This window comes from Acinonyx jubatus, chromosome C1 (genome assembly GCF_027475565.1).
Source record: "Acinonyx jubatus isolate Ajub_Pintada_27869175 chromosome C1, VMU_Ajub_asm_v1.0, whole genome shotgun sequence".
Lineage (NCBI taxonomy): Eukaryota > Metazoa > Chordata > Mammalia > Carnivora > Felidae > Acinonyx > Acinonyx jubatus.
In genome coordinates this window covers 101,588,709-101,613,378 of record NC_069381.1, presented here as the reverse complement: position 1 = coordinate 101,613,378, position 24,670 = coordinate 101,588,709, and positions in this window count along the sequence as shown.

The window sequence follows — 24,670 nt, the reverse complement described above, 5'->3', positions numbered from 1 at the left end:
TTTTTGTTTGACTTTCTGTGTTTGTTTCTATGAATTAGGTGGAACAGTTACCTCTTCCCCCTGAAGGAATAGCCTTGTAGGAGCAGCCCCTATGTAGACTACATTGTATGGAAGCTTTGAGAGGCCAACTGGAACTGGAAAAGGCACCTGTCAGGAAGGGGTATCAGGGTGTGCCATGCCAGGGCCACCCTGGCAAGCAGCTAGGTCACCAGGGTGGTGGGGGCAGAGTGGCCATTCCAAGGTTGCCTTGGCAAGATGGCTACACATGGAGCAGGCATAGCGGAAGGAGTCCTGTGCATACCATGCCAGGGTCACCTTGGGGGTTGGCTTTAGCTGGTATGGGCCAAGGACCAGGGGCATGCTTGGGAAGCCCTAGCAGGCTTGCTAGAGCTACTAAACCCTATTCCTACCTGTGCTATCAAGGTAGAGAGGGAACATAATAAATGGTGCTTGCAAGTGCCTTCAGTCTCAGAGTTTCGGCAGATCCCTGCTTGTTTGGCCAACACTCTAGGGTTGATAAATAGACTTTATTCATTTATAGGCTAGTTGTCTTTAAGCCACTATTTTTTCACTGTACCTCGGGCTGCGTACGTCTGTGTGTGGGCCCTTAAAGATATCCCGCCTTACAGCAGGTCACTGCATCAGGGGTGGAGCTCCCATTGTTACTCTGTCTCTGTCTCTCCCACCCTTCTCTGTGTGGCCCCTCTACCATTTGTTGTGCAGAATCTGTTTAGCCCTCAGTTCTGCTTCGGAAGAATTGATTTATATGTAGGTGTACACTTCATGTGTCCATGGGAGGAGGTGAGTTCAGAGTCTTTCTATGCTGCCATTTGGACCACCCTCTGCCCTGTAATGAGAAATTTTAATATTTAACCCCTTATCAACCTTCAAATATATAAAATTTATACTGTTAAATATTGTTAACTATAGTTACTATACTGTACATTACATCCCTAGGACTTACTTATTTTACAACAGGAAGTTTGTACCTTATAAACAACTTTACCCATACCTCCCCTCCAGTAACCTCCAGAAAACCCTCCAGTTTTCTATAGTTAAGGATCTGTTTGCTGTTACCTCTCTTTTTCCCCCCATATTCATCTGCTTTGTTTCTTAAATTCCACATAGGAGTGAAAACATATGGTATTTGTCTTTGTCTAGCTGACATACTTCACTTTGCATAATACTCTCTAGCTTTATCCACATTCTTATAAATGGAAGATTTTATTCTTTTTTATGGCTGAGCAATATCCCATTGTACATAGATACCACCTCTTCTTCATCCATCCATCCATCGGTGGACATTTGGGCTCTTTCCATATTTTGGCTGCTATAAACATCAGGGTGCATGTGTCCCTTTGAAACAGCACACCTGTATCCACTGGATAAATACCTAGTAGTGCAATTGCTGGGTCATAGGGTAGTTCTATTTTTAACTTTTTGAGGAAACTCCATACTGTTATACAGAGTGGCTACACCACTTTGCATTCCTACCAACAGCATAAGAGGGTTCCCCTTTCTAGGCATCCTCACTAACACCTGTTGTTTCCTGTATTGTCAATTTTAGCCATTCTGACAAGTGTGAAGTGATATTTGTGTCATCTCCATTTTCTTTCATAAGTGTTTTATAGTTTTCAGAGTACCGATCTTTTACCTCTTTGGTTAGGTTTCTTCCTAGGTGTCTTATTACTTTTGGTGCAATGGTAGATGGGGCCAATTCCTTGATTTCTCTTTCTCCTGTTTCATTATTAGTGTATAGAAATGCAACAGATTTCTGTACAATGATTTTGTATCCTGCGACTTTACTGAATTTGTGTGTCAATTTTAGCAATTTTTTGATGGAGTCTTTCATATTTTCTACATAGAGTATTATGTCATCTGCAAAGAGTGAAAGTTTGACTTCCTCCTTGCTGATTTAGATGCCTTTTATTCTTTTTGTTGCATGATTGCTGAGGCTAGGACTCCAGGACATGTTAAATAACGAGGTGAGAGTGGTTACCTCTGTCTTGTTCCTGACCATAGAGGAAAAGCTCTGTTTTTGCCCATTGAGGATGATATTAGTTGTGTGTTTTTTGTATATGGCCTTAATTATGTTGAGTTATGGTCCCTCTGTCCCTACTTTGTTGAGGGTTTTTATCACAAATGGATGTTGTACTTTGTCAAATGCTTTTTCTGCATCTATTGAGAGAATCATAGGGTTCTTATCCTTTCTTTTATGAATATAGTGTATCACATTGATTTATTTGTGAATATTAAACCACACTTGCAGCCTAGGAATAAATCCCACTTGAGAGTGGTGAATGATTCTTTTAATGTACTGATGGATTTGATTTGCTAGTATTTTGTTGAGACTTTTTTGCATCCATTCTCATCAGGGATATTGGCCTGTAGTTTTCTTTTCTAGTGGAACATTTGTCTGGTTTTGTAATCAGGGTTACATTGGCCTTGTAGAATGAGTTTGGAAGGTTTCCTCCCTTTTTATTTTTATTTTTTTGAATTTTTTTGGAATAGATCCTAACTCTTCTTTAAATGTTTGGTAGATTTTTGATTACTCATTCAATTTCTTTGCTGGTTATTGGTCTGTTCAAGTTTTCTATTTCTTCCTGTTTCAGTTTTGATAGTTTATATATTTCTAGGAATTTATCAGTTTCTTCCAGATTCATTTCATGGCATATAATGTTTCATAATATTCTCTTGTAGTTGTTTGTATTTCTGTGGTATTGGTTATTTCTCCTCTCTCATTTATGATCTTATTTATTTGGGTTCTTTCTCTTTTTGATAAGTCTAGCTAGGGATTTATCAATTTTATTAATTTTTTCAAAGAACCACCTCCTGGTTTCATTGTTCTACTGGTTTTTTGTTTCTTTCTTTCTTTGTCATTTATTTCTGCTCCAATCTTTATTATATCCCTTCTGCTGACTTTAGGCTTTGTTGGTCTTTTTCTTTAGGTGTAAAGTTAGGTTTTTTATGCTATATCCTTCCCTCTTATGACCACTTTTGCTGCATCCCAAAGGTTTTGGACAATCATGTTTTCATTTTCACTTGTTATCATGTATTCTTTTTATATCTTCTTTAATATCCTGGTTGACCCATTCATTCTTTAGTAGAATGTTCTTTAACCTCTATGTATTTGTGGTCTTTCCAAAATTTTTATTGGGGTTGACTTCAAGTTTCATAGCATTGTGGTCAGAAAATATGCATGGTAGGGACACCTGGGGGACTCAGTCATTTAAACATCCAACTGTTGATCTCAGCAGGTCATGATCTCGTGGTTTGTGGGTTTGAGCCTCATATCAGGTTCTATGCTTATGGCTCAGAGCCTGCTAAGGATTCTCTCTCTCCCTCTGTGCCCCTCACCCCCATCTCTCTCTCTCTCAAATAAATAAAAAAATATGCATAGTATGATCAATATCCTTTTGTACTTATTGAGGCCTGATTTGTGACCCAGTATGTGATCTATTCTGGAGAATTTCCATGTGCACTCAAAAAGAATATGTATTCTGCTTTAGGATGAAATGTTCTGGATATATCTGTGGTCTATCTGGTCTGATGTGTCATTCAAAGACATTGTTCCCTTGTTGATTTTCTGCTTAGATGATCTGCCCATTGATTTAAGTGGGGTGTCAAAATTCCCTTCTATTATTGTATTACTATCAATGAGCTCCTTTATGTTTATTAGTAATAGATTTATATATTTGGGTACTTCCAAATTGGCAACATAAATATTTATAATTGTTAGATCTTCTTGTTGGATAGACCCCCTTAATTATGACACAGTCCCTTCTTCATCTCTTGTTATAGTCACTGGTTTAAAATCTAATTTGTCTGCTATAAGTATGGTTACTCCAACTTTCATATGATGTCCATTACCATGATGGATCGTTCTCCATCTCCTGACTTTCAATCTGCAGGTGACTTTAGGTCTAAAACGAGTCTCTTGTAGGCAGCATATAGATTGATCTAATTTTTTTTTTTATCCATTCTGACACCCTGTGTCTTTTGAATGGAGCATTTGGCCCAATTACATGTAAAGTAATTATTGATAGATATGTATTTAGTACCATTTTATTACTTATTTTGTCATTGTTTCTGGAGATTTTCTCTGTTACTTCTAGTGTTTGTCTCTTTTGGTCTCTCCTTCCCACCTAGAGTCCCCTCTAATATTTCTTGCAGGGCTGGCTTAGTGATCACAAACTCCTTTAGTTTTTGTTTTTGTTTTTGTTTGTGTTTGTTTTATCTGGGAAATTCTTTCTCCTATTCTGAACGATAGTCTTACTGGTTAGAGTATTCTTGGTTGCAGATTTTTCCCATTCAGCAAGTTGAATATATCATGCCACTCCCTTCTGGCTTGCCAAGTTTCTGTGGAGAGATCTGCTGCTAACCTTATGAGTCTTCCCTTTAAGTTAGACACTTCCTTTGTCTTGCTGCTTTTAGTATTTTTTTCTTTATCACTTTATTTTGTGAATTTAAATACAGCATGTCTTGATTGTTGGCCTGTTTTTGTTGATTTTGTTGGGAGTTCTCTATGCCTAGTGATTTAGATGTCTGTTTCCTTCCCCAGATTAAGGAAGTTCTCACCTATAATTTCCTCAAATAAACCTTCTGCCCCCTTTTCTCTCTCTTCTTCTAGGACTTCTATGATATGAGTATTATTATGCTTTATGGAGTCACTGAGTTTACTGAGTGCTTTCATGATCTAAAATTTTTCTTTCTCTTTTTTGCTCAGCTTTATTATTTTCCATTATTCTATCTTCTTTCTTACTTATATGTTCCTCTGCTTTTTCCATCCTTGTGGTCATTACATTCAGTCAATTTTGAATCTTGGTTATTGCACTTTTCATTTTGGTCTGATTGGTTTTTTTTTAGCTCTATTTATCTCTGTGGTGAGAGTCTTCTGATGTCTTCCATGCTTTTCTCAAGACCAGCTATAATCTTTATGATTGTTGCTTTAAGTTTTCAATCAGGCATATTAATATTATCTGTTTCGATTAGATACCTGGTCATGACCTTTTCTTTTTTTTTTTTTAATTTTTAAATGTTTTTATTTATTTTTGAGACAGAGAGAGACACAGCATGATCAGGGGAGGGGCAGAGAGAGAGGGAGATACAGAATCCAAAGCAGGCTCCAGGCTCCAAGCTGTCAGCACAGAGCCTGACGCGGGGCTCGAACTCATGGAGTGTGAGATCATGACCTGAGCTAAGTCGGAAGCTTAACTGACTGAGCCACCCAGGCACCCCCATGACCTTTTCTTATTCTTTCTTTTGGGATGCATTCCTCCACCTTGGCATTTTCCTGGGTCTCCATCTTCTTCTGTGTGTTAGGAAAGCCTGTTATGTTTCCTGCTCCTGAGAGTAATGGATTTATGAAGAAGGACTTCTATGATGTCCAGGGTCTAGCACTTCAGGAAGTGTCTCTGGCATGTGCTATGTGCACACTGCTGCTGTTTTGGCTGCTCTATCCCTCAGGCCAGTCCTCTGCAAGGTTTCTCTTTGCTTGCCCTGGGGAGTGTTTGGACCATGGTCAGAGTGTAGCAAGTTTTAACTAGGTGTGACCTGGTCTGCTTGCTAAAAGAGACCTCATGCTATTTCTACTAGAAGTGAAGCTTTACAGAACCCTATGGTCAGTAGACCTGGTATGTGCAGGGGTTTGTGCTGGTCTTTTGGGGGAGGGGCCTACTACACTGGTCCTTTGCATACTTGTCTGGGCAAAGCAGTACCAGCAGAGCACAGGAGGCGGGACTTGGTATAAGCAGGTTAGGCGGCCAGTGTTATTCACTGAAGTTGGTTCATGCTGAGGGGTGGGGTAGGAAAATGGCTCCAGCCCACTCCTTTGTACTTGGTGAGGGGAGTCTGTGCTTGCTGCTCTCATGGAAGTATTTTCAGAGGAGTGAATGATTTCCCTTCATGCATCACAGGCGTTTTTCAGATCACTGATTTTACACTGTCTCTGGGTTGCTTGCCTTCCTAGAGCAGCACAGCACACCTTTGGCTCTACCCTAGCCAGGCCTGCCAATTTTTAAAATTCCAAATTTCAGGGATCTGGTGTGGCAGGGACCTGCGTTCATCCTTTAGAAAAGGATCTCACTGCACTGGGACTGATGACCTAGAAGGGCAGTCATGCCAGAGTGCAAAGGCGTGGGATTTAGAGCAAGCAGTCTCAATAGCCAGTGTCCCAGTTAGCTGCCCTCAACAGGTGTCTCTGCACCTATGCTGAGGGGTGGGGGAGGGAAATGGTGGTTCTTTTGTCCCCAGAGAGGCAATGCCATCTCTCACAGATGGGATCCAAAAAGTACGAATATTCTCTCCCTGGCCCCCATAGGTGATCCTCAGATTGCACAGTCTGTCTTGGGTTTGTTTCCCTGCATCCTCTCCAGGAGTAGGGCAGCATCCTTAGGTCTCTATCCCAACCAAGCCTGGAGACTTCTAAAACTCCAGTCTTTGAGCCCTACCTGTTGCAAAAATTCATGAAATTCAGCCCCTCTCATTTTCCCAGGCAATGGCTTTGGGGAAGTGTTCGCCTTGTGCGTATCCCTGTGCTTTCCACTCTCTGTTACTTTCTTCTGTGACCAGGGCTCCCTCCCCTCCACAGCTCCCATTATCTGTTTCTCCCCCAAACCATGTCTCCACACTTCCTACCTTCCTCAACGTGGCCTCTTCTCTCTCTCTAGTAGTGCAGTTTGTTCTATCAGTTCTCAGGTTGATTTCTTGAGTATTCAGAATGATTTGACATTTATCTAGCTGTGTTCAAGAGAGGAGTCAAGTTGGTCCTCCTACTATGCTGCCCTCTTAGCTCCCCCCCACCCATGTTGATTTTATTGAGTATTTTATCTTCTTTGTTATTTTAAATGTATTCTTTGGTATATTCTAATAAGTTATAGTTTGTATATATGAATATTTGATTTTTGTACATTTAATTTTATATCCTGATACTCTGAGAGTTTTTTTATTGCTTGAGTTTGTTTTATCATCAACTGTCTAGGGTTTTCTAGGTATGCTGTCATATTACCCACTAACATAGATACTTTTACATCATCTTTCCCAGTTCTTGTCTCTAATTGTTTTCTCTTTCCACTTGCACTGGCTAAAACCTCCAGGACAATATTAAATAGTAGAGATGGTAATAGGTATGTTTATTTTGTTCTTGACCTTAGTAGAAATGGCTTGGCTTTAGTGTTTTCTCATTTAGTGAAAACATTGGCTGTAGGAATGAGGGGTGTATATGCACACTCACACACACATATGTAATTGAAATGTAGTTGATATATAACATTAGCTTTAGGTGTATAACAGTAATTTGACAATTATACACATTACAAAATGCTTCCCTCAATTATTGAATAATATGGCAATTCTATATTTAACTTTTTAAGGAATCTCCATACTGTTCTCCTCAATGGATGTACCAATTTACATTCCCACCAATAGTGCACAAAGGTTGCTTTTTCTCTATATTCTTGCCAACACTTTTTTCTTGTTTTTTCAATTCTAGCTATTCTGATAGGTGTGATATCTCACTGTGATTTTGATTTTCATTTCCCTGATGATTAGAGATGTTGAGCATCTTCTCAAGTGTCTGTTGGCCATCAGTATGTCTTCTTTGAAAAAATGTTGACTCAGGTCCTCTGCCCATTTTTTAATCCAATTCTTTGGGGGTTATTTTGGTGTTGAGTTGTATAAGTTCTTTATATATTTTGGATATTAACCCCTTATCAGATATATCATTCACAAATATCTTCTCACATTCAGTAGGCTACCTCTTTGTTTTGTTGATTTTTTTCCTTTGTTGTGACAAATATTTTTTAAATTTTTTTTAACATTTATTCATTTTTGAGAGACAGAGAGAAACAGAGCATGAGCAGGGAAGGGGCAAAGAGAGGGGTACACAGAATCTGAAACAGGCTCCAGGCTCTGAGCTGTCAACACAGAGCCCAACGCAGGGCTTGAACTCACGAACTGTGAGATCCTGACCTGAGCCGAAGTCGGATGCTCAACTGACTGAGCCACCCAGGTGCCCCAAAAAAGCTCTTTATTTTGATGTAGTCACAGTAGTTTATTTTTGCTTTTGTTTCACTTGACTTAGGAGACATATCTAGAAAAAATATTGCTACATCCAGTATCAAAGAAGTTACTACCTAAGTTCTCTCCTAGGAATTTTATGGTTTCAGGTCTCAGTTTAAGTCTTTAATCCATTTGGAGTTTATTTTTGTGTATGGTGTAATAAAGTGCTCAAATTTCATTCTTTTGATGTAATGGTCTAGTTTTCCCAGAACTATTTATTGAAGAGACTGTTTTTTCTCCATCATATATTCTTGGCTCCTTTGTCATAGATTAATTGTTCATATAAATGTGAACTTATTTCTGGGCTTTTTATTCTATTCCATTAATCTACGTGTCTGTTTTTGTGCCAGTACCATACCTTTTTTCATTATTACAACTTTGTAGTATATCTTGAAATCTGTATTTATGATACTTCCAGCTTGTTCTTCTTTCTCAATATTGCTTTTGCTATTTGGGGTCTTTTATGGTTCCATACAACTTTAGTATTATTTGTAATTGTGCTGTGAAAAAATGCTATTGGTATTTTGATGGGGATTTCATTGAATTTGCAGATTGCTTTGGGTACTATAGAAATTTTAATAATATTAATTCTTCCAATCCATAAGCATGGGATATCTTTCCATTTGCTTGTCACCTTCAATTTCTTTCATCGGTATTTTATAGTTTTCAGAGTACAGACCTTTCACCTCATTGGTTAAGTTTATTCCTAGATGTTCTTTTTGGTGCAATCATAAAGGAAATTGTTTTCTTGATTTTTTTTTCTGTCACTTTGTTATCAGTGTATAGAAATGCTATAAAAATTTCTGGGTATTTTGTATTCTATGCAACTTTACTGAATTTATTTATTAGTCTAAGTTTTTGGTGGAGTCTTAAGGGTTTTCTAGTATCATGTCATCTGCAAATAGTAACAATTTAACTTCTTCCTTACCAATATCAATGCCCCATTTCTTTTTCTTGTCTGATTGCTATGGCAAGGACTTGCAGTACTATGATGAATAAGTGGCGAGAGTGGACATTCTTTCCTTATTCCTAATCTTAAAGGAAAAGATCTCAGTTTTTCATCATTGAGTATGATGTTAGCTGTGAATTTGTCATGTATGGCCTTTATTATGTTGAATTTTGTTCCCTCTAAACCCACTTTGTTGAGTTTTTATCACAAATGGTAAATTTTATCAAATGCTTTTTTCCATCTATTGAGATGATCATGGTTTTTATCCTTTATTTTGTTAATGTGGTCTATCACTTTGATTGATCTGTGGATGTTGAACCATTCTTACATCCCTGGAATAAATCCCAGTTGATCATGGTGAATGACCCATTTAATGTGTTGTAGAATTTGATTTACTAATATTTGGGGGAAGTTTTGCATCCATGTTCATCAGGGATATTGGTCTGTAATTTATTTTTTGTGGTGTCTTTGTCTGGTTTTGATATCAGCATAATACTGGTCTCATAGGATGAACTTGGAAGCATTGCTTTATCTTCCATTTTTAAAGAATAGTTTTAGAGAAGTGATATTAACTCTTCTTCCAATGTTTGCTTAAACTCACCTGTGAGATCACATGGTCTTGAACTGTTGTTTGTTGTGATTTTTTTTGTGTTATTACTGATTCAATTTTGTCACCAGTAATCAAGTCTGTTCAGATTTTCTATTTCTCACTGATTCAGTCTTGGAAGACTGTGTTTCTAGGAATTTCTTAATTTTGGTCTAGGTTGTCCAATTTGTTGAGTTATAGTTTTTCATTGTCATTTCATAATTCTTTTTATTTCTGTTGTGTCAGTTGTAACTTCTCTTATTTTATTTGAATTCTATTCTCTTGATGCATTGGCTAAAGGTTTATAAATTTTGTTTATCTTTTCAAAGAACCAGCTCTTAGTTTTTATTTTTAGTCTCTATTTCACTTATTTTCACTATGATCTTTATTTCCTTTGTTCTATTAACTTTGGGTTTTGTTCTTCTCCTCTTCCTCCTTTTGGCTCTATTCTTTTTAAAATTCCTTTAGTTGTAAAGTTAGCTTGTTTGAGATTTTTCTTTTTTCTTGAGGTAGGCCTGTTATCACTATAAACTTCCCTCTTAGAACTGTTTTTGCTATGTCTCAAAGATTTTGAATCATTGTATTTTCATTTTCATTTCCCTCTAGGTATCTTTGATTTTTCTTTCATTTTTTGTTACCCCATTGGTTGGTTTTTAGCTTTTGCGTTTATGTTTTTTCCATTTTTTTTCTTGTAATTGATTTCTAGTTTCATACTATTGTCATCAGAAAACATGATATGACTTCAGTCTTTCAAAATTTATTGAGGCTAGTTCTATGGCCAAACATGTGACCTATCCCGGAGAATCTTTTTCATGTGCACCTAAAAAGAATGTATATTCTGTGGTTGTTGAATGGATGGTTCTGTAGATATCTATTAAGTCCATCTGGTCTAATGTGTCATTCAAAGCCACTGTTTCCTGATTGATTTTCTGTCTAGATGATTTATCCATTGATGTAAACTGAACCACCCAGGTGCCCTGAGGTGTTAAAGTTCCTACTAATTATTGTCTTACTGTCAGTTCCTCCCTTTATGTCTGTAAATATTTGCTCATATATTTAGGTACTACTGAATTGGGTGAATAGATATTGACAATTTTTATGTCCTCTTGTTGGACTGACCCCTTTATCATTATGCAATGCCCTTCTTTGTCTCTTGTTACAGTCCTCCTTTAAAGTGTCTTTTGTCTGATGTAAGTATTGCTACTCCAGTTTTTTAACTTCCATTTATATGCAGTATAATATATATATACTCCATATATATGTATGTATATATATATGTATGTGTGTGTATATATATATATAATATATATATATAATATGGAGTTTATATATATATAATATGAAGTTTTTCATCCCTTCACTTTTAGTCTTTGAGTATTTTGGTCTGAAGGGAGTCTCTTATAGACAGATATAGATATATATGGGTCTTGTTTTTGTTTATTTACATTTACAGTAATTATTGATAGGTATGCACTTATTGCCATTTTATTCATTGTTTTCTGGTTATTATAGTTCTTCTGTTCCTTTCTTCTTCATTTGCTTTCTTCCATTTGAATTTTATGACTTTCTTTAGTGTTCTGCTTGGATTCCTTTCCCTTTATTTTTTGTGTATCTCTTATAGGTCTTTGATTTCTGGTTACCAAGAGGTTCAGCTAAAACATCCTATATATATATATAGCAGTCTATATTAAGTTCATGGTCACTTAGGTTCAAACACATTCTAAAAACACTGCATTTTTCTCCTTTCCTCCATGTTTTATAAGATATCACATATTACATAATTTTATTTTGTGTATCCCTTGACTGGTTTTTGTTGATATAATTGATTTTACAACTTTTGTGTTTTAATCTCCATACTGGCTTTATAAGTGATTGAGCTACTATTTTTCCTGTATGTTTGCTTTTACCAGTGAAATTTTTTCCTTTCATAATTTTCTTACTTCTAGTTGTGGCCTTTTCTTTTTCACTTGAAGAAGTCCCTTTCACATTTCTTGTAAAGCCAGTTTAGTGATGAACTCCTTTAATTTGGTATTGTCTTGAAAACTCTTTATTTCTCTAATTCTGAATGATAATCTTGCTGGTTAAAGTATTCTTACTTGTAGATTTTTTTCCTTTGAGCACTTGGAATGTATTATACCACTGCCTTCTGGCCTGCAAAGCTTCTGCTGAAAAATCACCTGATAGCATAATGGGGTTTACTTTCTACATAACAGTTTGCTTTTCTCTTGCTCCTTTTAAGATTCTATCTTTATCTTTAATTTTTGCCATTTTATTTATTATGTTTCTTGGTGTGGACATCCTTGGGTTCATCTTATTTGGGGCTTTCTGTGCTTCCTGGACCTGGATGTTTGTTTCCCTCTCTAGGTTAAGGGAAATGTTTAGCTATTACTTCTTCAAGTAAATATTCTGCCCCATTTCTCTCTATCTTCTGGGATATTTGTAATGAGAATGTTAGCGTACTTGATGTTATCAAAGGTTGCTTAACCTAGTCTCATTTAAAATTGTTTGTTTTTGATGTTCAGCTTGGTTGCTTTCTACTACCCTGTCTCTTCTTTTGCATCCTCCGATCTGCTGATTCCATATAGTGTATTTTCCATTTACATTATTGTATTCTTCGGTTCTAACTTATTCTTTTTTATACTTTCTCTTTGTTGAGGTTTTCACAGAGTTCACTGATTCTTCTTTTAAGTCTGTTAAGTATCTTTATGACCATTACTTTGAACTCTTCATCGGGTGTAGATTCCTTGTCCTGTTTTGTTTAGCTCTTTTTTCTGGAGTTTTGGCTTGTTATTTCATTTGGACATATTTCTATGTTTCCTTTTGTCTAGCTTTCTATGTTTGTCACTATATTTTCGGTAGGTAAGTTATGTCTCCTAGTCTTGAAAGTGGTGGCCTTATGTAGAAGACATCGCATGATGCTCAGTAGCACAATATGCCCTGGTTATCAAAACCAGGTGCTCCAGGGACATCCTGTGTGTAGGCTTATGCTATCTTCTGTTGTGGCTGGGCCATGAGCACTGCCAGCATACTGACAGTTGGGGTAGTTCCTGACCCACCTGAGTCAGCTGTAGCTACTTACCAGCACAGTAGTGGGTGAAGTTACTCGCTCCACTCCCAAGGCAGCAGTTCTTTTGAGGGGAATGCTGTTCCTGACTGAGGCTGCCCGTTGGATGTGGTGGGGTGGGAGCTGCTTTGGACAGTTGCTTCCTTTTGCAGGTGGGTTAGGTGGCAAGGGTCTGCGGGGGAACACCAGGCAGGGCAGGCAATGTAGCAAGGTAGATGGAGTGTCAGAACTGGCTCTCACATGCCTCCAGATCACTAGGCTGAAGGAGGGCAAGAAAAATGGTACCCATCAGCACTTCTGTTCCTGGAGAAAGCTCCTGCAGGTCCCTGCCTCTCAGGCACACATCCTAAAGTTAGTCAGTAAATCTTCATGTATACCCAGGCACTCTTTAAAATGCTGCCTATGTGCTATGTCTCATGCTGAGTGATACAATGCACTGGACCTTTTAGAGTGGAGACTCAGTTTCCTACAGTCCTGTGGCTCTCCCAGAGCTAAATCTCCCCAGTTTCCAAATCCAGATATTATAGTGGCTTGTCTTCCCCATGAAGGTCCCCAGGGCTGAGGGTGCCCAGTGTGGGGCTTGATCCCTTCCCTCCTCCATTCTTGTGATATCCCTCCTGCTTGTGGGTTGTTGCTCTAGGGATTTGGTTCCTAACCATGTCTCTGTCCTTCCTATCCTTCTCAGTGTGGCCTTCTCTTTATCTCTTTAGCATTGAAAGATCTATTCTTCCATTCTACAGGTTGTTTTTAGAATGAGGTGTGTTACATACAGTTATTGCTTTGTCGTGTCTGTGGGAGATGAACCCAGGATCCTCCTGTTCTACCATCTCCCTCTGCTGTCATATCTTACCATGCTTAGTCTGTGTCCATCAACTCCTACTTGAATATTTTTCTAAATCACAATGATTATTGGAGTTAAAGATTTTTTCAGCATCTGTGATGGTAATTTTATGATTTCTCCCTTATGTTAGAGAAAGTTGCCTCAATTTCTCTCTCTCTCTCTCTCTCTCTCTCACACACACACACACATACACACACACACACAAGACATAGTGTAATGATAGTTATATTATTTACTAATGATATTTAATTAATATGTAATATATATTATATATTGATATACTTCTCTTATACATTTTATACATGTTGTTTTGAATTATATTTTGACTGAAATGAACATTTGCCAATCTTAATTTCTTGCTGTTAGTATTTCCTTGGCACATATTTTCCTTACGTTATTATAATAAGGGAAGTAATATCACATCTAATACATTGTGCAATTCTTTGGTAGCAACCCAAATATTGACGTCCTTCCAAGCGTGTGCAAACTATATTATGCTTCTGGTTTCAAATTAATGGGAGGGTCAGACATTCCATTTTTATTGTACCTAGTATCTAAATGAGGATGAAATGGCCACTTTCTTGTGGTCTGTATTAGTAAGCTTTTACTGCATAACAAACAACCACAAACTCTAAGTGGGATATAGCAACAAGCATTTATTTCTTCTAGAAGCTCTCTGCTTTAGGATGAGGGAGACCTACCTCTCAGTACAGTTCTGCAGGTCAGCTGGGGAGAGCTGTGCTTCAGATGTGTTGCTCAAAGATATAGGCTAATCGGACAGCAGCTACTCAATGGAACATCACATCGTGACAGCACAGGGAAAGAGAGCAAATATAAACAATTGAGGCCTTAAGACTGAAGGTTACAACTGCAGACTATCACTTTTATGCACACTACATCGATCCAAGCATGGCTAGGAGTGTTGATGTATATTCTCCCCATGATGAGGCCAGAGGCAAGACATGGATGCAGGGAAAGATAAAGGTTGATGAGAATTATTTTAATTTATTTTAGAGAGCAAGAGAGAGTAGGGGAGAGGGGCAGAGAGAGAATCTCAAGCAGGGTCCATGTTCAGCATGGAGCCCAGTACAGGACTTGATTCCACAACCCTGGGATCATGACCTGAGCCAAAATCAAGAGTCTGACGCTCAACCAACTGAGCCACCCAGGTATCCTCAAATGTTGATGACAATTTAACCACTACAATGACCTTGTACCTATAGTTTTGTTTTTCTGTCAAGGATTTTTTTCTTTGTTAAATCCACATATTTATTTTTGTTGTGCTATATGGAGATTTTATATTCTGTTTAACTCTCAGGGTACCTGGATGGCTAAGTTGGTTAGGCAACCGACTTCGGCTTGGGTCATGATCTCGCAGTTTGTGAGTTCAAGCCTGCATCGGGCTCTGTGCTGACAGCTCAGAGCCTGGAGACTGCTTCGGATTCTGTGTCTCCCTCTCTCTCTGCCCCTCCCCTGCTCATGCTCTATGTCTCTCTGTCTCTCAATAGTAAATAAATGTTAAAAAAAAAATTATATTCTGTTTAACTCTCCATTTCCATCTGAGATAGCTGATCTATTTAATCATATTCCAGGTGATTTAAGTTTATCCTCTTTAAAAAAAAAAAGCTGGCCTTGTGGAGATACAGTTGACTTATAAAATCATAAGATATTTAAAGTGTACATTGTGGTGATTTGTAATATGTATACATCATTAAAGGATTGCCCACATCTAGTTAATTGACACATTCAATACCTCACATTTAAGTTCTCTCTTAACAAAATTCAATTATACAATGGTGTTATTAACTATAATCACCTGGTTGTACATTAGATGCTCAGACCTTATTCATTTTAAGGTTTTAAATTTATTTTGAGAGCAAGAGAGCCAGTGGGGGAGGGCTAGAAAGAGGGGGAGACAGAATCCCAAGCAGGATCTGCACTGTCAGCACAGAGCCCGACGAGGAGCTCGAACCCCTGAACCACAAGAGTTGGATGCTTAACCGACTGAGCCACCCAGGTATCCCTCAGAACTTATTCATTTTATAGTTGAAAGTTTGTAACCCAAATTCTTATTTCTCCCACCTGGGGAATACTTTTCTATTTCTGTGAGTTTGACTTTTTTCTTTTAGGATTCCACATGTAAGTGATACCATGCAGTGTTAATCTTCCTCTCTTTGGCTTATTTCACTTAGCATAATGTCCTCAAGGACCAACCATGTTGTTGGCAAATGGTGGAATTTCCTTTTTTCTCGTGGCCAAGTAATCTTCCACTGTATATATGTCATGTCTGCTATATCCATTCATCCATTGATATACACTTAGATTGTTTGCAATCTTGCCTATTGTGCGTAATACTGAAATGAACATGGGGATGCATCTTTTTTTTTTGTAGTTTTCTTAAAGTTTATTTATTTTGAGAGAAAGAGAGCATGCAAGCAGGGGAGGGGCAGAGAGAGGAGAGAGAGAGAATCCCAAGCAAGCTCCGTGCTGTCAGCATAGAGCCTGCTGTGGGGCCTGATCTCATGAACCGTGAGATCATGCATGACCTGAGCCAAAACCAAAAGTCGGACACAACCAACTGGGTTACCCAGGCGCTCCTGCATATATCTTTTTGATATCATGTTTTCATTTCCTTTGGATATATACCTAGAAGTGGGATTGCTGGATTTTTATGTTAGTTTTATTTTTAATTCTTTTTTAATTTTTTTAATGTTTATTTATTTTTGAGAGAGACAGAGACAGAATGCGAGTGGGTTAGGGGCAGAGAGAGAGGGAGACACAGAATCCGAAGCAGGCTCCAGGCTCCAAGCCACCAGCAAAGCCCAAAGCGGGGCCTGAACCCATGAGCTGTGAGATCACGACCTGAGCCAAAGTCGGCCGCTCAACTGACTGAGCCACCCAGGTGCCCCGTTTTTAATTTTTTGAGATACATTGTATATTGTTTAACATAATGGCTGTACCAATGCACATTCCCACTAACAGTGCACAATAGTCCCCGGTTCTCCACCCTCACCAATACTTAGCTCTTTTTTTAATGATAGTCATTCCAACAGATGTGATGCAATATCTCATCATGGCTTTGATTTGCAATTCTCTGAAGATCACTGAGGGTTACTGATGTTGAGCACCTTTTTATGTGCCAGTTGCCTATTGGTATGTCATCTTTGGAATAAATGTCTATTCAGATAATCTGCATTTTTAAATCAAATTGTTCAGATTTTGTGCTATTGAATTGCATGAGTTTTTAATGCTTTTTAGATAGTAACCCCTTATCAGGTGATTTGCAAAAGTCTTCCTCCCAATCCATAGATTTTCTTTAATTTTGTTGATAGTTTCCATAATGTGGAGAAGCTTTTTAATTTCCTGTAATCCCACTTGCTTATTTTTGCTTTTGTGGCCTTTACTTTTGGTGTCAAACCCAAAATATCATGGCTCAGATTAATGTCAATAAGTTTGCCCAATGTTTTCTTCTGGGAGTTTTATGCTTTCAGGTCTCACATTCAGTCTTTAATCCAGTTAAGTTGGTTTTAGTGTATGGTAACTACATTTCCTTAGGGGTCCAATTTCATTCTTTTGTATGACTGTCCAGTTTTCCCAAAACCATTTACTGGAGAGACTGTCTTGTGATCATTGCATATTCTTGGTTCCTTTGTTGTAAATTAATTGGCTATATAGGTATGGGTTTATTTCTGGGCTTTCTCCTCAGTCCCTTTGATCTACATGTCTATTTTTATGCCAATGTCACACTGTTTTGGTTACTATAACCAAAAGTAACCAAAAATGGTTTGCTCTGTTTCTGTGAAAAATGCCATTGGAATTTTGATAGTGATGGAATCGAATCTGTTGGTTATTATGGACAGTATACATTATTCATTATTCCAATCCATGAACACAGAAAATTTCCATTTATTTGTGTCATCTCCAGGTGTTTTGTTTTGTTTTTTTAATCACTATCCTATAGTTTTCAGTGTACAGGTGTCTTTGGTTAAATTCACTTCTAATATATTTTTTTTAACTTCTAGGTATTTTTTTAATGCAATTTAAAATGGAATGGTTTTCTTCTTTCTGATCGTTCCTTCTAAGTGTATAGAAACATAGATGATTTTTGTTTATTGACTTTATATTCTGCAACTCTACTGAATTTATTTATTCTAACAGTTTTTTCTGTAGGTCTTCTTTGGAGAAATGTCTGTTCATGTTTTCTGCCCTTCTTTCAAATTGTATTGCTTGGTTTTTTGGTGTTGAGTTGTATACATTTTTTAATATAGTTTAGATATCCCTTTATGGGATATGTCATTTGCAAATATTTTCTCCCATTCAACAGATTACCTTTTAGTTTTGTTGAGTGTTTCCTTTGCTGTGCAGATTTTTATTTCGATGAAACCCCAATGTTTTTGCTTTTGTTTTTCTTGCTTCAGGAGACGTATCTAGAAAGAGGTTGTTACAGAGAAGCTTGATTTCTTAATTGGCAATTTTACTCAATTTGCATTTACTGATTAACTATATACTGATTTGCTTGTACTAGTTTACTTTTTTATGTCAATCTGTGTCAGGTTTTTGTTTTGTTGTTTTTTTTGGGGGGGGGGGGTTAAGTTGTTTAATTGGTACTTGTATCTTCCCTCTAAATAGAGACCACTTTTTGGTTTTATCCCCACCATACTGTCCAATTCTCATCTGCAACAGCATATGCAAAGAAGGAACTTTGAAAGATTTCATGTCTAGCCCAAGTCCTTCAAATGTGTATGAATAATAAAAAGATCCTTGGACACATTAAGTTCTTCAAGTGGGATGAAGAAAACATGTTAACAAGGTGGTACATTGTCCAAAACAGCCTCTCCTAATTTTATTCCTCTTATTTGAATAATTCTACCAAAAATGTTTTTAAATTTATTTATTTTGAGAGAGAGTGTGCAAGAGCACAGCAGGGGCGGAGCAGAGGAGAGGGAGAATCTCAAAAGTCTCCGCCCTGTCAGCACTGAGCCTGATGCAGGGCTTGATCTCACAAACCATGAGATCATGACCTGAGCTGGAATCAAGAGTCGGATGCTTAACTGATTGAGCTACTCAGTCACCAAGTGTTTTTAAAATAATTTTTAGGGGCACCTGGGTGGCTCAGTTGGTTGAGCATCTGACTCTTGACCTCAACCTCAGGTCATATCAGGGTTGTGGGATTGAGCCCTGCATTGGGGTCCATACTGAGTGTGCAGCCTGCTTAAGATTCTCTCTCCCTCTACCCCTCTCCACAGCATTCTCTCTCTCTCAAAAAAAAAAAAAAAAAAAAAAAATTCTTGTAAACTTTGAGGCTTTTGAGATACCATAATGTATCTAGCTGTGGGAGTTCTTATCTCTTTGAAGGTGTGCATTCTTCTTTTTCTCTTATTAGTATCCTATGAACACTATCAGTCCCAAGTAGTTCAATTTAATTATGAGAAATTTGTCATACATACATACATATGTGTATATATAGTGTAGCTTTATCTTTTCTATTTATTTTCCATTTCCTTTTGGAAGGTCCTGAATTTGTTTAAATTTTAACTCTTTTTTAAGTTTGAGAGAGAGAGAGCACACACGTGGAAGTGGGAGGGCAGAGGGAGAGAGAATCCCAAGCCAGGGGCTCAGCCTCACGAATTGTGAGTTGAAATAAACAGTTGCTTAACCGACTGAGCCACCCAGGCACCTCTAATTTTTAACTCTAATTTCATTCTTCTGAAAGATCTAGTCCACTGTTTATCCCATCTTTTGAGGTTATTTTTTTCATTTTTCATGAAATGAAATATAGTTATATATTCTAAATTCTTAGTTTTTCTGTCCTAATATTTTATGTTAACTTTTTCTATTGAGGCAGTTTTAATCCTAAGGTCTTGTTATTAAGCTATATTACCCTAGGAATATTTGACTACTCTGTTAATGTACATTGGAGAAGCACAGATGTCCAAATCCAGTCTAGACATTCAGATCTTCAGCTGTGAGCTTCAGAACAGTGGAGGGGAATGAGCCCTAGGGCTCATTACTCTTATCTAGCAGTTCCTTAGATCAGAGTTTCACCTTTTAACTCTCAAATGGAAAGAAACAATATTGGGCGGAGAGGCACTCCATAGACTGTTACCTACCAGTTCTGGGGATTTGAAGGTCAAGGGTAGAGGAGTAGATGTTTGAGACTGTTCATTCTCAATCTATTGGCCCCAGGGAGGTTTGTCCTGCCCTGATTTTACCCTTGTGGGTATCTGGGCTCTTGTCTTGAATTTCCATAGGGAGGTGGCAGACAACAATGGATCCAAGGGAAAGTCAGGGGGTGGGGGGTGTCATGGTGGTATGATTAGAACAGTTCTTCTTGAACGGCCTCCCAGAGCCACACCAGCCACCAACTAGCCCTATATACCAGTTAAAAACACTTTCCATCCACCCTGGGATTTTTTAGATTTGTGTTATTTCTTAGATCCCAGGCTTCCATTTTTAGTTCCTCCAGGATTGATCTTGGAGGAAAGAGCCCATGTTAATTTGACATTTTGGCAGGAACCAGAATGTTCTCTCTCCAAGTTGTTTAGAATATATGCAGTCGATGGATGCAGAAAATTAGTCATACTAAGGATTTTGGTTTTTACTTTAAGAAAAATGAGAAGCCACTGAAGGTTTCAAGCTGAGTGATGACAGGATCTGACTTTATTTTGAGAAGGCTACTTTGGCTACAATTTGGCAATCAGATTGGAAGGGAGTGAGAGCCAATATGAGGACAGAGTTAGAAGGGCGTGCAGTTGTCCTGGTGAGATTGTAATGATGGCTGACACTAAGGTGTGATGGAGATGGAGGGGAGGGGATGAATTCAAGAGATACTTAGTAAGTTAAATTGCTAGATTTTAATTACCGATTGAATTTCAGGGAGGTGAGAGATGTATGAAAGGTAACTCTTACACAGTGGGCTTGCATAACTAAATGGATATACTTAATTTGGGAGAACAAGAAGGGATTCAGTTAACTCAATGTGGGGTGTATAAATTTATGATCCCCTTGAAATATTCAGAAGACATGTCAAATAGCTGAGAGCTCAGAGGAGACAGTTGAGATAGCTATGATGATTCACACATTTATAAATGGATGAAATAACCTTGAGAGTTCAGAACAGAAGGGGACCTGGAAATGAGCCTTCAGGAACTCCAACAGTTAATGGCTGTTACTGGTTGCACTGTTCTCCAAAATTTGCATTTGAAGCGCTCAGCCCCAGTACCTTGGATTGTGACTGTATTTGCAGATAGTGTGCCTTTTGAAGAGGTGATTAAATTAAAATAAGGCCTTTAGAGTAGGGCCTAATCTAATCTGGCTGATGTCCTTTTAAGAAATTTAGAGAAACACCAGGAGGATGTGTACACAGAAGAAAGACCATGTGAGGACATAACAGGCAGCCATCTGCAAACCAAGGAGAGAGGCCTCAGGAGGAACTAAATCTGCTGACACCTGGATTTTGTACGTCAAGTCTCCAAAACTAAGAGAAAATTAACTTCTGTTGTTGAACAGCCGCTCAGGCCTGTGGTTTTGTTATGGCAGCCCTAGCAAAATAATATACTAGGTTAAAAAAAGTGTGGCAGAAAAATTGTGCGAAGATGATAAAATATAACTCCTGGAGGTTATTTTGACACAGAAGCAAAGGCCAAAGTTTTTCAACAAGTGGGAAGAAGTCAGAAGTGTTAAGGTTGGCTGACAGGTCAAGGTGAGAACTAATTGTTCTCTGGATTTAGTAAGTTGGAGTTTGTTGGTATTCTAACACAGTGTAGAAGGGCAGAATGGTATGGGTTAAAGTGGGGGAGGGCGGGAGTGAAGAAATGATAAGTGACTATGGACAGCTCTTGAGGTTTGTGATAGGGGAGGGAATGAGGAATGGAGTTCTTTTGAAATGGGAGAAATCTGACCTTGTTTTTTGTTAATGTAAGTTTCCCATTTAAAAGTAGTTAAATATAAAAGCAAAAGAGTAATCGGTAGAATAACATTGAGAAGAGTGGAGGGGACAGTTTATAGCTGAGATAGGGGATGGCTGAACTTTTGTTAACAAAGGCTGGAAGCAGAAATGAGACACCTTCAGAGTAGAACTCGGGGGACAGAGGAATGGCTATTTTCTGGTTGATGAAGGCCTCTGGTTTTTAAGCCATCTTTGCTTCCTAAAATGAAATCTCTGTTCTGTTCAACTTCGCCTTATAACTAGTGTCATTTCCTCTCATATTCTGGCATTTGGTTGGTGGTCTATTTAAAGTGTGGTTGTGAGTCTTCACCTTAATGCCACTGATATTTTAGTGAGAAGTTCTGAGAAGCTTCAAAGGGCAGCTGCTAGTCAGATACCCAAAAAAATGACAAGTTTCTGTCTTCTCAAGTTTTATATTTAAATACTTAAGCCATCTGGAGTTTATAATATATGGGGGAAGTCTGATACTTTTCCCAAATTGCTAGTCAGTTATCCCAATACCATTTCAAGTCAAACGTATTTAAGTGCCTACTAATTGCTTTGTGCGATACGCGAAATCATCTTTCTCAAAGACCTTAGTATTTCAGCAAGACCAACGAATACAGTATGAGGTACAACAAAGTGCTGTAAACACAATTATTAGCAAACACAGAGATTACCTTTTTGTACAATTATAGGGAATGCCTTTTTCTGGATTCTTAAAACCAGATCTCATAGGGGACAGTGGAGAGTTGGATAGGGGAAGGGATTTAAGGCAGTTCACGGAGAGGAACCAGAATCACGAGCAAAACCCCAAGTAGGAAACTGCACCATGTCTTTGGGAAGTAAGTTACATTATGGTGGAAGGTTAGAAGTGCTAAAATTCATACTGCAGTTAGTAGACAGCAAAGAAAACCCCACTGGCCTAGAGATGGTTTGGGGCTATAAAATGGCTGTTTCAAGTTATACTTGATGAAGGTTAATTAACTTCATATATACTTTAGATTGATGGCCAAAAAATTAAACAAGTCATAGGCTTGTTTAAAAAAGTAAAGGACAATTTATTAAAAATCAAGAAAATATTGGAAAACAGTATGGAGGTTCCTCAAAAAACTAAAAATAGAACTACCCTATGACCCAGCAATTGCACTACTAGGCATTTATCCATGGGATACAGATGTGCTGTTTCAAAGGAACACATGCACCCCCATGTTTATAGCAGCACTATCAACAATAGCCAAAGTATGGAAAGAGCCCAAATGTGCATCGATGGATGAGTGGATAAAGAAAATGTGGTATATATATATATACACACACACACACACACACACACACACACACAATGGAGTATTACTCGGCAATCAAAAAGAATGAAATCTTGCCATTTGCAACTACGTGGATGGAACTGGAGGGTATTATGCTAAGTGAAATTAGAGAAAGACAAAAATCATATGACTTCACTCATATGAGGACTTTAAGAGACAAAACAGATGAACATAAGAGAAGGGAGACAAAAATAAAAACAGGGAGGGGGACAAAACAGAAGAGACTCATAAATATGGAGAACAAACTGAGGGTTGCTGGAGGAGCTGTGGGAGGGGGGATGGGCTAAATGGGAAGGGGCACTAAGGAATCTACCCCTGAAATCATTGTTTCACTATATGCTAATTTGGATGTAAATTTTTAAAAATTAAAAATTAAAAAAAATCAAGAAAATATCAGGTTGTACATACGGGAAATTTCAGTAGACTTAAGATCCTTGCTATCTCAATAAGCAGGGTTTTTATACTTATGTTGAGGGTACAAACTTTTTGACAAAAGCTCATCAGTGAATAAAATCTTGTATTGTCCTCATAGCTCTGTCTTAGCATCCTCAAACAGGCAGGCTAGATGGCATCAAAGTTAAGTGTAGAGGCTGCTTTTAGGCAAACAGGCTTGAACAATGGAATGTAGAAAGGGCCCACATCGACCACTTGGCTGAATACAAACAGGCCCACTGGGCAACCCACCTCAATATAGCCACAGGCCCTAACCAACCAATGAGCTACTTACCTGGAACCAGGTACAGTTACCAAAAAATTCCATACATCCCCATACCTCCTCACCTTCCCTCTTTAAAAACAGCTCACCCACTGCCTTCCTGGAGACAGCCTCTCCTTTGTTCTCCTGCCTGCCACCCCCTTGTGGTGTATTCAATGAATTTCCATCTCCTTTGTTCTGCCTCTGGTGAATTCACTGCCCGTGCCATCAGGTTCTGCCAGATGGTCACCCCACATTTGGGGACTCCCATCTGCTCGGGAGAGACACCACATAAGCTATGGAAGAAAGAGAACAAAATCCTTGGGATGAACAGAGTAGGTAGCTTTTCTCTGCCCCAATGACAGAAAAGGTAGGAAGGCCGTATGGAGATATAGGGCAGCGGTGAGGACTCTGAATTGCTGAGGTGGACAAAGCAGGGGGTGACCAGGAAGAGGTGACCCCCTATTTACAGGAGAATGTAGTATGTGGGTTTTCTAATCTTAAGTGTTGTTTTGCCCAACTTCTCATGAGACAGAGGTTCACAGTCCAGGGCCTGCAACCAAAGGAAAAAGCTCATATGACTGGAGCTTGGGGGACAGAGTGCAGGGTGCAAATGAAGCACCTCTCCCCCCCAGAACAACTGTGTCCCTGAAAGGTCAGCTGTGTTCTCTTTGACGGGGAGTTCCCTGCTCTAATGCTTCTCTCAGACGTTCAGAAACATTCACACCTGGCCCGGTGCACTCTGCCATGAGAAATGACCAGGACAGCATACAGCTTCCGCAAATCAAGTTTTCTTTGCATTTGCTAATACCCACCGATTTGCACCTAGGCTGCTTCTGAAGGCATGACAACTTACCCGTGCATTAGCTTAGGTTTCACTATTTTCCCTTTTTAAAGAGTTCCAACTCTATGTCTATTATAGGAGAGACTTAAGATCCCAGTCAAGAGGTTCAAGTTATTATAATAACCTATGTGTCAAGGCCTAGCAGGAAGAGTGGGAGTTAAGAGGCAGTAAAAATGAAAGAAGTTTTAGGAGAAAAAAAATGAAGGACTCATGAATTTAGGGTCTAATAGGTCTTCAACACAGATGTTGAATTGTTGAAGGGTGAAGGTGCCAGGGAGGCAGTCCAACAGAACCGCACAACCCAGGTGCTAAAGACGCCACCTTCCTTAGAAGGTCATGGTCCTGACTCTGAATGCCCCACTAGCCAGGGTTCCCCGAATCA